The sequence below is a fragment of the Strix aluco genome, chromosome 9, assembly GCF_031877795.1.
Source record: "Strix aluco isolate bStrAlu1 chromosome 9, bStrAlu1.hap1, whole genome shotgun sequence".
Lineage (NCBI taxonomy): Eukaryota > Metazoa > Chordata > Aves > Strigiformes > Strigidae > Strix > Strix aluco.
Window position 1 is genome coordinate 12,796,475 of NC_133939.1, and position 15,718 is coordinate 12,812,192.

The 15,718-nt window shown below is 38.0% G+C and overlaps 1 protein-coding gene across 1 annotated transcript in view; it reads right to left on the reverse strand.

Annotated features, from left to right (window-relative positions):
* Window positions 1-934: 934 nt before the first annotated feature.
* The window catches only part of IRS1 (insulin receptor substrate 1), a 56,810-nt gene continuing 42,026 nt past the window's right edge, over window positions 935-15,718 (reverse strand). Inside the window, exon 2 of the mRNA XM_074833719.1 lies at window positions 935-1,996. The gene's annotated coding sequence lies outside the window, so the exon portion shown is untranslated. The remainder of the gene's footprint in view (window positions 1,997-15,718) is intronic.

Consider the following 15,718-nt stretch of genomic DNA (forward strand, 5'->3'; position numbering starts at 1 on the left):
TCTGGAATGATTTAAGTATTCTTAGGCTGCAAGTCCTTTCTTAAGTGAATACTTTGATTTGACAGGGTCAAAGTGGTTATACATGTGCAATAATACCAGCAGATTTAAGGGAATGGTAAGCCTCCAGCAAAAGGAGAGGTGAAAAATAGCTGTGCAGTGGTCCCTTCATCTATACTGCAGTCAGAAGAGGACATTGCATTAACCACAGCCTAACCCCAGACCTCATGAACATCTCAGGGGAGAGAAACACCTTCTTTGACGGTTTGACAGCCTTCCTGCAGGAGAGCTGGTGCTCTGAGTGCCTGCCTTTTCCTGGTAACAAGAACCCTGTTGAATGTGCAGTGGTCCATGGAGTTGCTTCACAGAAGCAGGAGGAGGGACCAACAGGGACCTGACATGGCTTCAAGTTCAATTATCACTTCAACAACGTTTTACTTGGAAATCCACCATCTCAGTATTTTTCCAGTCTCAAATAGAATTAAGGCTCTGCAAACGCTACGCACAAAAGAATTTCTATCTGCATAGAACAGGAGTGGAGCACAGAAGAGCTGCAGAAGAATTCTTCCTCATCCTTCCTCCTGCACCAATTTCCAGACAATCATCTGTGCCGTTCTTTTTAAATTTTATGCTGAAGTCTTGCTATGTCTTCCAGTGACTTCACTTGCTGTGAACTCTTCCACCGACTGAAGTGGAAGGAATGCTATATCCTGAAGATTCTCCAGAAAACTGAAACAAGAGCTTTAGTGAAATAATTCAAGGAACCATACTCCCTACTACACCTAATTACACTTGAGTTTATTCTTAAGCTATGGTGATCCACAGCCATTCTCAATTACACACAATGGAAACATCAAAGGAACCTGGTGGGACAATTTGGGATATTTAAGACATCTTACCAAGAACACAAAAAACCCCAAAAAAACACTACAGCAGATAAAACAGTATCTAGTTTATTACATATAGAAAGAGATTTCCAGAATTTACAAACACCCACATTTTCATTCCAGGGAAAGAGTCAATTTGAAAAGTTCACCCTTTTTTGTTTTCATTTTGTTTTGTGGTTTTCTGTTGGTTGTTTTTCTTTCTTTACAATATATACAATGGAAGACTTTGATTTATTTTTTCTGATTTTTTTTGTCAGTTCCTGTGCAATTGACAAATTCAAGTTGACACTTGTAAATACCATGTACAGTAATGTTTGTCTTCATTGTAGTTAATACAGACTATTATTTTACAAGGAGTACAAAATTATTTTTCTTTTGGAAAGAACTCAACTCAACATCAGGGTTATCTTACAACTGATAGTATCAGTAAATATGACTGTACAATCAAGGCCCAGGGACCAATGACTCATATTATATTATTTTCTGAATTACAATCTTAAAACAAGAATAGTACCCTACTCTATTCTTAGAAGCCTTGTTTTAAGCAGGTTTCCCACTCTGTTTACAACAGAATATAGTATACCTCAGTTCCACATCAAAAAAGATGTGCTGTAGGAAAAGTTACATTTTAATTAAAAAAGTACATGTATAAATCAAAACCTATGTTAAATATTTAATACTCTTCAACCAACATTAAGTTTTGTATGTAATAATTTACAATGATGATTTGTCATACAGGTTTTCAGCAGCAAATGAAGTTGTGTAAATGTGCTAGTAAAATACCCATTCTCACCATGACATAGTGGTGGGCACATCAGTTCATTGTGGCCAGCTAAGTCCTTATGGTAGAGGATGAAGTAAGAGAGACTCATTGTCCAGGTGTCACAGTGCTTCTGCTTGGCACAACACAGGATGTGCAGCTCAGTCAACTAACTCCTGAGGTTTGTGTAAAGTAAACAAACTGAACTGGATGCATCGTACCCATTTACAGAGGAAGAGGAGGAGGAGGAGGAGGAGGAGGTGAGGTCCTAGTTGTGATAGCATGAAACATTTATAGTCTTGATACCCATGAGTTAAAAGAAGGATTTGCTGAGGTTGTATAGGTCATCATTCTGAAATTAAAAGAGAAAGAAAATTAGCATCATGGACAATTTAAAAGCTTTTCTGTAACTATTTCCCTCCCCCTCTTTTTTTTTTTTTTTTTCTCTTTAAAAGAGTTATCATTCAAACTGAAAATGTTAGCGCCTTGAAAAATTATGGCATACACAGCTGAACTGTACTCAAGCATCTGAATCCCAAAAGCATGTAAAACAGATGTCGGCAATAAAATTCAAAGCAGTCAGAAATACATTTAAAACTTGCAAGAGATTCACCTAAGCAGAAACAATTTAAGTGTCCATACTGATTAACTCTGACAAGCTCCTGTGACAAGAGAAAGAAAAACTCAAACCATTAGCCTGCCGTTGGCATTTTTACCCACCCACAAGAAGAAAGATTAATTAGATATCAGGCCTCCTTGTAGGGCTTCCTGGCCACCTGCAAATGCCACAGCTTGCCTGAGAAGGATGACCAAGGAATGGAACATTAGCGGTGCAGCATTACCATTCCCTATTGACATACAAGTTACCAAAAAACTGTATCCAGAAAATTATGTTAAAGTCCATAAATTTTTATCTACATTCTGCTTCTATCTCTCTGAGAGAGGACTGGGTGAATAACAATGTCCCGCAACCCTAATAATGCACAGCACAGGTTTACTGGGAACGAATGCCAGTAGCTGCCTTTGACTCTGTCCCACCAGTTCTCATCTCTTGGCTCCAGCCTCCCTGATCTAGCTCATAGCGCAACTGTCTCTATCAACAAGTCCTCTCAACTCTGCTTTTCAGCTGGTTTTACACAGGCAGGTCATCACTACAAGGGCTCTGGTCACGAGTAGCGTAGCGCGCAGTGGGGCGCTCTGAGTGCTGACCTGCCTCATGTCCTGCCAGCAACCTTGTGGCAGAGAAGCTTGGGCCCCCGGCGGGGAGCGGTGTCCCACTGGAGGAGGCAGGGCTGAGGTGGCATGCCAGGGTGCCGTGGGGGGCCTCGCCGCTGCGCCCAAGGCCCTGCCGCAATGGCTGGCCTCCTGCCAGCCACCGGTGCCATCCCCGCGCCACTGCAGACCACAGCCCCATCCTCCTCTCTTCACACTACAGTCGCACGCAGCCATACCCACTGGGGACTGAGCAACGCACCAGTGAAATGAATACGATTTTTGTTTTAACAGGGGTTAGAGGACTACCATCATTTACATTTCACGAGTCTCGCCTAAAATCTGATGAAGCAAGACTTAGATTTTACATAAAAGTGTGTCTATTTCTATATTCGATATTAACTATGCTCCTGAAAAGATAAGTAAACAGTGCATTTTTCCCAGTACAAATAAAGGCTTCCCATAGACACGTTGAAGTGAAAAAACTGAAAAGACCTCCTGTCCTATATTCTTTAATTGCCCAAGAAACAGAATTTACTTTGTGTGGTCCTTCAAGTGAAAGGAAAGCCTATCCCTGTAAATGATGTGTGGTATGCTGTGAAAACTCCCTGGAGAATTATCTCACAGATCTCTTATTTACTTTCAACTTTCTTCTGTACTCACATTGCAATCTACTGGAATGTTCCTACCCAAATATCTATATACAGCTTCACATAGCTTTGCAGCTTTCAACTATGTTGGACCTAAAATTAGCCAGTAATGCCATACTTTATTAATAAAGACGAGTGACAAAGGCGAAATGGCTTCATTTAAGTGGAGGAACAAAGTGTGCGTGAGTTGCGTGCTGCATATCTGAGGCAGGTGTTTCACACCCGGCTCCCCCCCCAGCATGGCCAGAGAACAGTTGGGTGCCCACCAGCCGTTCCCCACGGCCCAACCTGCCCTGTACGTACAGGGCAAGCAGAAGAAAAGCAAGTAACAGCTTTTCTATATTGCTAGACCTTATTCTGCTAAGAGATTCTAAGTACATAAATGATAATTTGCAGTATCAGGGCCACGTATTACGCCTCCTCACTAGTATTGAGGTCATCAGAACTCAAATACACGTATTGAACAAAATGGCCTGTTCAATCCAATTCCTCACCAATTGAACCAATATGGCCAAGAAGTCATCATAACCATTACTACCGGGCATTAATTCCTGGATTCAAAAGTCAGAAGAACAAAGGAAGAAAGAAAGTAACAAGTCTATTTGAAAAACGAAACACTTCCTAGAGGAATTCACTAAGAAAATAATACTGAGGAAACCCACAGTTACAGAAACCCAGATGCTCACATATTAAAGTCCTACGAATGTGTAAGAAGAGTGAAAAAACACAGCAGGCTGATATATCCAAGAGTTTGAAACTTGGGATGAAGAGCCAGAATCACGTAGACATGAACTGGTACAGGCTACATGTCATACACACTTTAGCTGCACGTATGACAGGATACAGGGATATGGACCGGTTTCAAGCTTGTGATTACTCCTCCAGGATCTTCAGCAGTACAACATGGAAATCTGTCACCCTTTGATAAAAATGTATCAGTAGCTTCTGTTTTCTTCTAATTTTGTGAAGGAAAAAAAATTTAGACTCTTTGCTATGGACTGTCTGAAATTATTGATAGCAATTTTTTTTTTTTCACATCCCCAAATCCTCTGACAAATATCTTTCCACAAAAGAAAAGTTATGTAACTGGGAATGACAACCCATGCTACTATGACAGGACAGCAGTGTCCGTTCTGTCTGAGTGCACAAAGGTGCTTAGAAAACAGCTATTTCGAGAGCAAAACTGCTCCTCCAAGGTCACTGGAAATATAGTCAACCTATAAGGCCTTGGATCCTGGGAATTCTTGTTTGTGCATAACTTATAGCCAAAAGCTCCAGCCTTGATTTTAGCATACAAATCTCTTTGCTGGACTTCAAAGAACATTTCTTAAATTTTTGACAAAAACATCTGAATCTCCTCTCTCCTTAGTGAACTATTACAGTATATTTCAAGGCCCAAGTCCCTTATTCAGAATTGAAGTCATCAGCTGGATACCTCATTGTTTCTTATCAACAGCCATCAGCATTTCCTTAACAACATATAAAAACAGTGCAGAAGACAAGTGTTTTAATAGAGAGTGCTAGGACCGCAGCAAGCTGAGGTAAGGATCATTAAAACTACTGACATCACTGTTGGCAACCAGAGAAAAGGGAAAACCTGTGTTTAATCTATTTCCTATTCACCATAAGTTTCAGCTGGAGTCCCCAATAATGCAGTTTGTGGTTGACTTTATGGAAAAAATTAGTGATGCAAGAAAAATGTACTGAAACAAACAAGTATCTTTTAAAAGTTACTACAAGGTACCTTTGACAAGTAGTCTCTGCTCAACATCTGTTACAACACACATGCAGATAACACTCACACACGTTCCAGCTGGCAATGCTTTCTTCTCAAATCTATTAGTCCAGGCTGGATACAACACAGCTAGCTGTAGTTCCTATCACAGCTGAAGTCCCATTCTTAAATCCAGTAACTAAAAATAAGTTGATACTTCATTTTACTTCCATTATCAGGGAGCTGGAGAAGAAGAGTACTTAAAATCTGAACTGTCTAAGAGCAGAGTGTCTAGACAATTTAATAATATATCTTTCCTGAAGTTAACAGAATTTTCATACATAAAATAGATGTGTTGTTAAAATACACTACAGTGCAATCCTTATTCCTTCCTTACAATCTATTCTCTTTGAAAAGTAACCAAGCAAGAACAAATATATCAAAAGCAATGAAAGTGAAAACTCAAGCAATCTTCAAGCAAAAGACTTTCCAGTAGCCAATTTAAATTTCTATTTGCTCTTAAGGGCCAATAATGTGTCTTGTCCCTAAAACAGCAATAGGAATGCCCTTCCAAAGGGTCATTCAAAACAAATAAAATAATGCGGAGTTGCTGCTTAAGCTCTGCAATCATTTCAGCAAATAAGTGCAACTACTGACTAAGACGCCTGGGCAAAATGTGGCTCCCAGACATCAGACCTGCTTAGTACACCATGACACCTTTCCAGTGTTAGCTGGACATGTGTTTAGCAAACAACCTACAGGTAGCAGAGCCAGGTCAATTAAAAGACGACTCCTGACTGAAGAAAATGCAATTTTTTCCAGATCTGCAGAAGGACAATAATTTCCCAACTCTGCCATCAACCTTGCTAAACCAAACATATTCTCCCAAACTATACCTATCCCCACCAGCATCTTATTTGAAACAATGAACAACAAGGACTGGTTGAAGACTTCCTGTCAAAGTTACTAGTTATAAAGAAAAGGTTTCAAAAGTAAATGCATTTGTTGTTTACTTTAGGATCATATAGAGTATCTTATTCTGTGTAGATTAAACAGTGATTTACTACATAATGAACACATCTACCTAGTAAAAAATGAAAAGCTCAAGAACAAAAGCTCAAAATTAAGAAATAGCCATTATGAAAATACACCAGAGGACTTGTGCAGAATTTCACAAGTCGAGGTCTGCAGGCAGCCTGGGCACGCTTTGTCTGGGCAGGTATAACCAAGTGTCTTTAAAAATCTGACACGAGGTAAACACGTTAAGTAGTCCTGAAAAGCTCATTTACAGCTCTTGTCTTGGTGACATTTACATGAGTCATCACCTAATTATAATGAAATGGTGCACGCCTACTTAAAAGCTGAATTCATCCACGTTTTTGAGTTCACCATACTGATGGATCATAAGTAGTGTGTGTTTACATTTTTCTTGGCATTACTAATGTGCACACAGATATGGGAAGTATCCCATTCGAATAAATTAAAAACATCAACCAAAATTTAAACTAGCTCAAATAACTTCTTTTCAAAGAGATGCAAATACGTTGTACAGTTTCCCCAATCTCACATGGACCGTTGAAAGAGTAAAGGAATGCAAGAAGAAACAATGGTTGCTCTAGTATGTTAATTGCAGCCTGAGTATTAACAAAAGGAATTCAAAATAGAACTAAACAAAGTAATTACAACATTGCTATTTAACTTGACAGGCTATAATCTACATCTAATAAGCCTAGATAAGCTATTCTTCATTGTACCCCAAAATGTCTCTTTCAGCTTTCTTGTGAATGTGTAAATGGAGAATTACCCATGATTTGGTTTCACCAAGTCCTTTCTTATCATACCGAGTAACAGGATTTGGTGTTTACAAACCCCTTTTTCTTCTTCATATAGATAATCATGCACTGATGGAGGAACATAAGGACCAGTAATAAATGGTACAGTCTTTCTCCTATGAGTTCAGACAAAATTCACGCCTTTTACATACTGCACTGAAAAAAGTCATCCTCACCACAGAAGAAGGTTTTCCTCTTTTTCGCAGAAAGAGAAGGCGCTAAAAAACAAAAACTAAGAGACTTTTAAAATAAGATGATGAAGAACCGGGTTCTTGCATTTAAGAACTCGTTTCCTGGGATGTAAGTACAGTGGGAAAACACAAACTAAACCACACAATCTTTGGATGAGTTTCTGCCCAGCAAAGAATTCATGTATTTGATTTCAACTTCACAGTGTGTCAACCTGATTTACATTCACTCAAGACAAAACTAAGCCTATCACCGAGATCAGCAAGAAAGGCTGCTGCCACAGAGGAAGCCAAGGACTGCCTGCCCCAAACACCTAGCATAGGAGAGTGACACTACTGAAGGTCAGATTTGCCCGTTTCTACCTGGTAAAGTGGAGAAAACGAGCCAGCTTTCCTCACTGGTATATAAAGACACTAGAACAATTCACCAAGTTTGTATGTAGAAAAAACATTTACGGGATCTCTTGCTCTATTACACAAAATCAGCAGCAGCTAGGGGCTTGAAAAAAACTGACTTGACCCCAATACTGAATTTCTGATTAAATATTTCATCTTTTTAATTTTGGAAAAAAAAGTTACTGAGTTTTTTTCTTGAAGATTAAAAGAAACAAGATATGACTAAGTTTAGAAAGAAAGAGCTTAAATTCAATAGTCTGTTCTGTAAAGAAATTACGGAACTTTTCCTGCAGTGATACAGCTAAATGCTAAAGCAAAACAACTGTCCAACAGTTGCAAGTTACAAAAAAACAAGATGCAGCCCATATATTTTTGTTTGGTTGATTTTTAGGAAATGGAAAATATGGGAAGAGTATCTCTCATTAAAAAGTGCTACATTTTAAGTGGGATTCTCATGTTTGTTTCTTCTGATTTTGTAAGGACTGAAGGTCTGGATCCTTCCCCCTTCCTTTATTATCCAGCTGAGTAATCAGCTAAAGGTTAAGTCCAGCTTACATGAAGAGAAATTCCCTTTGTTTCAGGACTGAAAATAATGATGTTACTATGAAGCCAGGGAATGCAGGATCTCACGAGATCAATATTCCACGTTCATCGCAAATCTTCTTATAATACTTCTCTAATTCTCTTGGCAGTATTGTTTGTGTTTGACGTTCCTCAGATAACCCACTGCTGGCAGAGGGTCTTCTCCCCTCCCCTAGACTGCAATAATGAGAAGGGCTATCAAAACCTAAATGTGTATCACCTAGTTAATAGCTTCAGCCTTCACAGGACAACATTGCTTCTGTTTTTAATATTCAAAGAAACTTGCAAATTCAACGACTGGGGTCATTCATTATTTTGGAGTTTGCACTGTTCAGTTCACTGAGTTTTCAGAATCTAACTCTGAAGAATTTAGGGCATTCACGCTTCCCCTGATGACCCAATAACCCACTCCCAGTTCAAGAAAGCAGTGGTGAAGTGCACTTTATATGGATGTATCCTTGAAAGAGGAAAACACTGCTCAGTATTTATCTTTATCAAACATACATCCACATATCAACCATATTAGTAAGAGGAATCCAGAAACACAACTTCATTACGCAATTTGTTTCTCAAAGGAGTTTTCTTACCACTTCTTTTTAAATTACTTCTATGTTAGTTTGGAATTCAATAAAAAACTCACCAATGCTGGGAATCATTACAACTGCTCTCCCTATGTGGAAGGAGGTGACCTCTGTGCCTTTAGATGCACTCACACACCCTCAGCTCATTAGCAACTTAAACATACACAATTAAATTTGACCAAACTTGAGTGCACTGAAGATGTGCTCTTACTGTATCAACTAAATTACATCAGCAGTGAAGCTCAGCAACACATAACACCCAGTGTAGCTACCACATAATCAGAATACATCTCAGCTGCTGAATTTTCATTTTCATTATCCTTCCGTGAATTTGTATTTCACACGCCTTTCTGGCACTGTGGTCTGTTTCCCCATTCCTGCAGCCAAACATTGCCAACTTTCTGACCTAACTTCATACTGTTCATTTTCTGCCAGATTCACTGTTTCCTGACAACGTTAAAAAATCCTACCTAAATAGTCTCGACTACCTTGAAACTATTCTTGTGATACATGCTAAATTGTGAAGAGTTCCACCTTAAAGCAAGGATTCGTACCATTTGGCCTAGCTGGAGCCATTTTCCTCCCAGTGGATAAGTAAGGGGAAAAAGCAGAAGAAAAATGGCATTTAAAAGGAAGACATACAGAAGCCCCGCAGGGGGATAACCTGGCCAGCTGACCTTCCCTTTGAAATTTTGCCAGTGCAAATTAAGTAGCTAGTCTGCAGCACTTCTGGCAGCAGTGTGGGAAGGAAGTTCTGCAGTGATTTTGGATGAAACACTTCCTCAATTCCCAACAACGGCGCATTAAACATCAAAAAAGGATAATAAGAAGGTGCTGGAAAACACATTCTCAAAAACACACCAAGAAAACAGAGGGGGAATAAGAGCAAACGACATGTCATAAAGCTGACAAAACTGTAACAAGTAGTTTAGAAAGCCAAGGTAGAAGCAAAGCATCCATTATTTTGACACTGTTTTCTATGCCTTAATGCAAAAACTGTACCATACAGCAGAAATAACACTTGGAAACAAACTAGAGGTAGTGTTTTAATAAAGTGAAAGGAAAAGGCCTTTGGTGAAAGGCAAAAAGCAACAGTAAAATTTGTTACAACTTGAAGCTGGACTAACCACAGATTTAGCTTTTCACCAAGATACCAACATCAGTCTGACATCAAATGAATTACATTAACTGCTTTGACCCATTGTTTTCTCCTTTGTAGACCAAGAAGATAACAAATCTTACAAGTCTATGACATCTGACATAAATTTGTTTCAGTAAGAATGTATTTTCATGTACATCCACATACACTGACAATTTATTTCTAGTTTCTGGTAATTTGCACTCATTTGACCTGACCTTTTTACGTTCTCTCTCTCTGCCATAAATTGCAAAATTTCTCTAGGTGGAATCATATGGCATCTTCCTCTTCCCAGCACTTCAAACCTGATGTTCAGAATCCTCTGACACTTAAGCTGACAACTGAAACCCAAAGCATCAGCCATGCTCAAAAGCTCTTCAACAATAAAGTGCTGTTGTTGGGGTATGCAATCTAGAGGCAGGTAGACAAGCACACAGTTGGATGCAGAAATACCCGAAATCTAATTCTGATTCGCTATATAGTTTTACTCAAGTTACTTTGTCTTGGTCTCACATAAAACAGATAAAACATCTACCCCATCTATTTTCTAACATGAAATTTTCTTGTGACTAGGAGGAAGTCATGATGTCTCAAACACACACAGTCACTGTAACATCTAGGGAATTAGGTTTGTGCCTTAATCTGCCTGTATCTCAGTGTCCTGACTGTGAGATGAGAACTGCTACCTGACAGAGGAGAGTTCAGACTGTGCCAGGGGCCAGACAGCAGGGTGATAAGTGTCTTGACAGTGCCCACATGATGACAGATGCAGGGCAGCATCTGGACAAGGTGCTATAAATAAAACATCAGGCCAGACATATGTTGATGAGACTAAAAAGAAGTAAAAAAAATGCTTCATTCCATGAACACTGCCTACAGACTGAAGAAGAATACATTGTATGTGGGAAATACTAGTCCCTTACTACATGGTCTTAAACTATGAGAATGCATATGCATGAGGATGGGGGCAAAAGTATCGATGCTTAAGAAAATAAATAACATTTGAGATTTTTGTGACTGTATATATTGCCAAGCATTATTCCACATTAAAACAGATTTATAAAATTAAGGAAACTCTACATGCAACTAGAATTTTTAGCTGGAAAAAGAAACAAAATTGCAACATAAGAAAATAAGCCTTTACTGGTAGAGCAAGAGCTCTACCCTTCTACTCCCAACTGATTTAGCAGTCAAGAAACTCTGGACTGTGATGGGATTAACCTCAAAACAATGCTGAGCACTTTAATGAGCTCTGAGGTAGTTCATGGCTAAACTATTCATTGTACCATTTAAACAGTGAAATACTTGTATATAGATTAGGTTTTCAAAACAATTGTCATCCAATTTATTTCCAGAAACCATAGTAACAAGAAAATAACAAATCTAGGGTGGTGAAAGGGCACAAAGGAAATGTAATTCTGATTCAAAACAATGGAATTATCTCAAGTTTGAAGTATATGGACAGAGGAAGCAGCACCTGACAGGCTCTCAGGGTGGGCGGAGCCCTATTTGGATACAGCTGTGAATTAAATCCGAATTATAAAGACCAATCAGACACACCAAGTCTTTTACTGCTGTTTCTTTAGAGTTTCATTCAGTGAAATCCTAGAAGCCTGAATGACTGCCAATATTATATTTTAAAGTTACTAACAGCTTAAATGGACTAATCTTGACTTGTTCATTTGCCATGATTTCAAATGGGAAACTAATCAACAGTCATGTTAATTATCTGATATTATTTTAACACCAATCTAGCATTTTGAAACTGTATAATTACACAAGTGAAAGTCAAAGTAGGTAAAAGTTTTTCTCATCTCAGAAATTGCAGTCAGACATTTTAATTCAATAATTCTTACTTCAATTCTTTTAAAAAAACATGCCAAGTGGAAATTTTTCCCATGAGTTGTTCACAACAGTATCAGTAAGAATCTCACTAGATGATAGATACTGCATTATTGTGACACACAAATCTTTCATCAGTTGTCAAATCTAGTATTAACGATAACCCTTTAGAAGCTATTAGTGTAAGTCAGTTGAAAATGAAAAGCATATAGTAATACAGCTTAAAGGCTTAGCATGTACACAAAAGGATCTGTACATGGTATCACATCTTATTAAGATGTCTTGGTTAATCAATGATTGAAAACATCCACCAAACATTAATCTTGATAAAATATATAAAAATTCAGCCTTATTACACTGTACGACCACACTATATAATCTCACAAAATCAGAATTTCTCTGTGTTCTCATAACCTACAACACGAATTTGTACCATTCACTACCCAGTTTTCTTAAACAAGAGAGGAATTTTTAACTATCTTGAACTGCTGATAGTCTCAGTCATTACAAAAGCAATTGATGCTACATTTAAACCTCTCCCCAAAATAAATTACATTAATCATCCCTTAGTATCAACTTCATTCAAAAAGTTACTCAAAACATGCATTATAGAACAAGGTCTCTTCCTGAAACACAAAGAAGTTTAGTATTATACTAGTTAAGCACCAATAACAGTTTTGACAATGATTTGACAAAACAGTATCTGATACATAGTTACTGAAACTGCTAGTCTTACTGACTATAGTATTGTTTAAATTAGTGTTGATGATTGAGCATAGTTTCCTTGACGTCCAAAGCTAGGCAAATTTTTGGCATTTAGCAGTTCAAAAACTAAAATGTGCTAGAAGGAGAAGCAAGCAGGATTAGGAAAAACGATGAACTTTTGCATAGAGAAGTAAAGGTCGTCAAACGAAATTGCTGAGTTGGACATTCACTCATGCTTCCTTTCACCATCAGGTCCTCTAACAACTGTGTATCCCACTACTGCAGTCTATGTTATAGTTCAGCCACACCACAAAAAAAAAAAAAAACAAAACCCAACATTGACTAAAATATCCTGAAAATAACTATTCTAGGCACATAAATATTTCTTTTTCCTTCAGAGTGACTGCTCAGTGGATTGCCCAACTGGCAGCTAAACATAAGCCAGTCAAGGGGCAAAGATATTCATCTGCTGCAAAGTAAAAATACAGTCAGCACAAAATCCAAAGACAATGGGAAAGGAAAGGAGGATATGGACAGCACAAGTAACATGGTCACCAAGAAGACAAAATATCTCGTGCCATACTCAAGCAACCTTAGCTTGTGCTGATTTCTTTGGTCTGGTTTCCTGAAGAAATGGAGCTTAAGTAACTGGTAGAATAGAGAGCAGACCTTCTAAACAGGATGTAAAATGCAGTTTAACTTTGGCAAAGACATAAAGTTTCAGATTACTAAACTGCTGTACATTTTGTATAAATCCATGGCTGACTAAAGGATTCCTTTTCTGAGGCATAGTTTTAACCCACAAAGAGCAGAGAGCAGGCTGGTCAGCACCCACCATCAGCCTCCCACACCCATCTCCTCAGGAGCCCCAGCAGTGTCTGGAGGATACTGCAGAGGAAAAGCAGAGGAAAAGCAGCAGAGGGTGTACTGTGGGCATGAAAGGGCCAGTTAATATATATAAGACAAATCTACAGGAAACAGGGCTTCATTAGTTCCACTGCTCACAGATCATCTGTTTGTATAAGCAGTTTTGCTTGGAGCAGTGTTTTGTCGGTACTATTACTGTTATGTTATGCAAAGAATGTATTAAATTCTTAAATATTACATGAGATTTAATGGATTGTGTATCATGTGTGGAAGGTCAAACAAGGAGGGTAATGTTCCATTCAGTCTTATAGATATAACTTAAAAAACCAGAAGCCTAACTTTATCCTTAAAGGAGCAAGTGCAGACCAGACATATCCCTGAGGTGGGAGAAGGCAGCTTTAAACGCAGAGGGAAATAATAAATTTTTTTAAATAATTTAAAAAAATCTGTGGTTGTGACAAGCAACAATGCAATTTTCAAGAAAGTTCTTGTCACTCTGATCTTTGTTATAAAGGTAACACAAACCACAATAAGACTGCAACCAAGCAGCTCTGCCATCAATGATACCTAGTACCAGGTTACTTCCAAGGCCAGTGCTCCACAGTCAGGAAGCTCTACAGCATGGTCCCTTTTAAAACCTCTCTTGCTTTCAGAAGCTATCTATATGAAATTCTCCCTGTATCCCTGCCTTTATCCAACATAATATTGCATTTGTTTTTTAAGCTCTTGTATATGTTTGAAACTCCCTGCAGCTCCAGTGGTAGGGACTCTGAGTGTCCTTGCTACAGTAAGAACATATGAAGAACAGCAGAAAGTATCTTGGCTTCTACTTTCCATCCATATCTTCATGCCAGACCCAAAAATACTTTAAGTCTAATTTTAGGTCCAGACCTCTCAAATGAAGGCTTTAATTAAAATAAAGCTAGTATTTTTGTTATAAAACTTTCATTTTCATGGCCTTTGGGGAAAAAAAAAATGTACACAGCACGGCAACCAAAGAGATCTCAGTATACGTTATTCTGTCCATCTGTTTTCCAATAGCACCAGATTTTTCATATTATTAAAAAGTTTTTTTAAAGGTACATTTCATCATTTTAAATCACACACGGAACAAAAAAAGCCAATTTTGCAACTATGTTGTCATATTGAAAGTATATATATCTTGCAGTTTAGAATTTTATCAGAAGGTATATTGCTTATCACATTTCTCTGCAACATGAGTTTTCTACTTATCACATGCACTGTACAAAATGTAAGAGTATAACACCACTGTCTACAAGTATGCAGATATACAAAAAGGAGCTAATGTAGGCTATAGTAACATGAAAAAAAAAGTTCAATTGCATTACTGGAAAAAACAAAAATTCCAAAACCAGGATAGCTCCTTGCCTCAGTTAAAAACCAAAACCAAACAGACACCCACTCCCAAACTTCCATGTTGTCAGACACAATTTATGATTCCCGGTTCAAATTCTGAGGACTCTTAGAAATAAGAATCATCTTGGAAGGAGGAGAAGGGAAAAACAAACAACACTTATTTTCTACAGAAAAATACATCCTATATTGGTAATCACTGTTTTCTATTACATTTTCTCCAGGCTCAATAATTGCATATTTATCTCTCTTTAAAAACATTCCTTTCAACTTTGCAAACTCACTTCATTTCTAGTTACCTACTATGCATAATGTCTAATGCAATGCTTAATTTTAATTAAGAATCATGACAATTATAAGTCAGTTTCTGCAGCATCTGTAGGCGTCTTGTTCTGCAGAGACAATATGATGAAATAAAAACACAGGAATCTTTCTGTTCTTAAGTCAGAGTCCTGGTATTTCAGCAAGGTAAAAGAAGTTTTCAAACTTGCTTTTTCATCTGTGATTGTCTTCTAGCTAAAAGTCTAGTTATTAGGAAAAGATGCATCAGGGTCTGTGGAAGCACACACAATGGGAGCCACAGCTGTTCAAAATAGTAACTGAAAGGTGTAATAAGTTCTACTGTAAATGCAACTTGGCATTTTTCAGTTACATAAGAGTATTGACATAGCGAAGCATGGCTTTCAAACAAATACAACACCTGAAATGTAGTGATTAGCTCCTTCCAAACTTCAAGGTCACTTCAAAATCTACAAAACATCTGAGCTGTCCAAAGTATTGATTGGAAGGGATGAAAAAGGAACAGCATTCTCATCTCACTGAGGATGGTTAAATTCTTTTAGAAAAAGCTTTCCAATGAATTTTGACCACAGGGTACTGGTAAGAAGCATGGGAAATTTCAGCCTTAAGCACTGAAAGTTGTCAAAAATATGAGCAAATTAGATGTTCTGCTATTTTACCATTTAGTATATAGACAATACAGATATTCACATG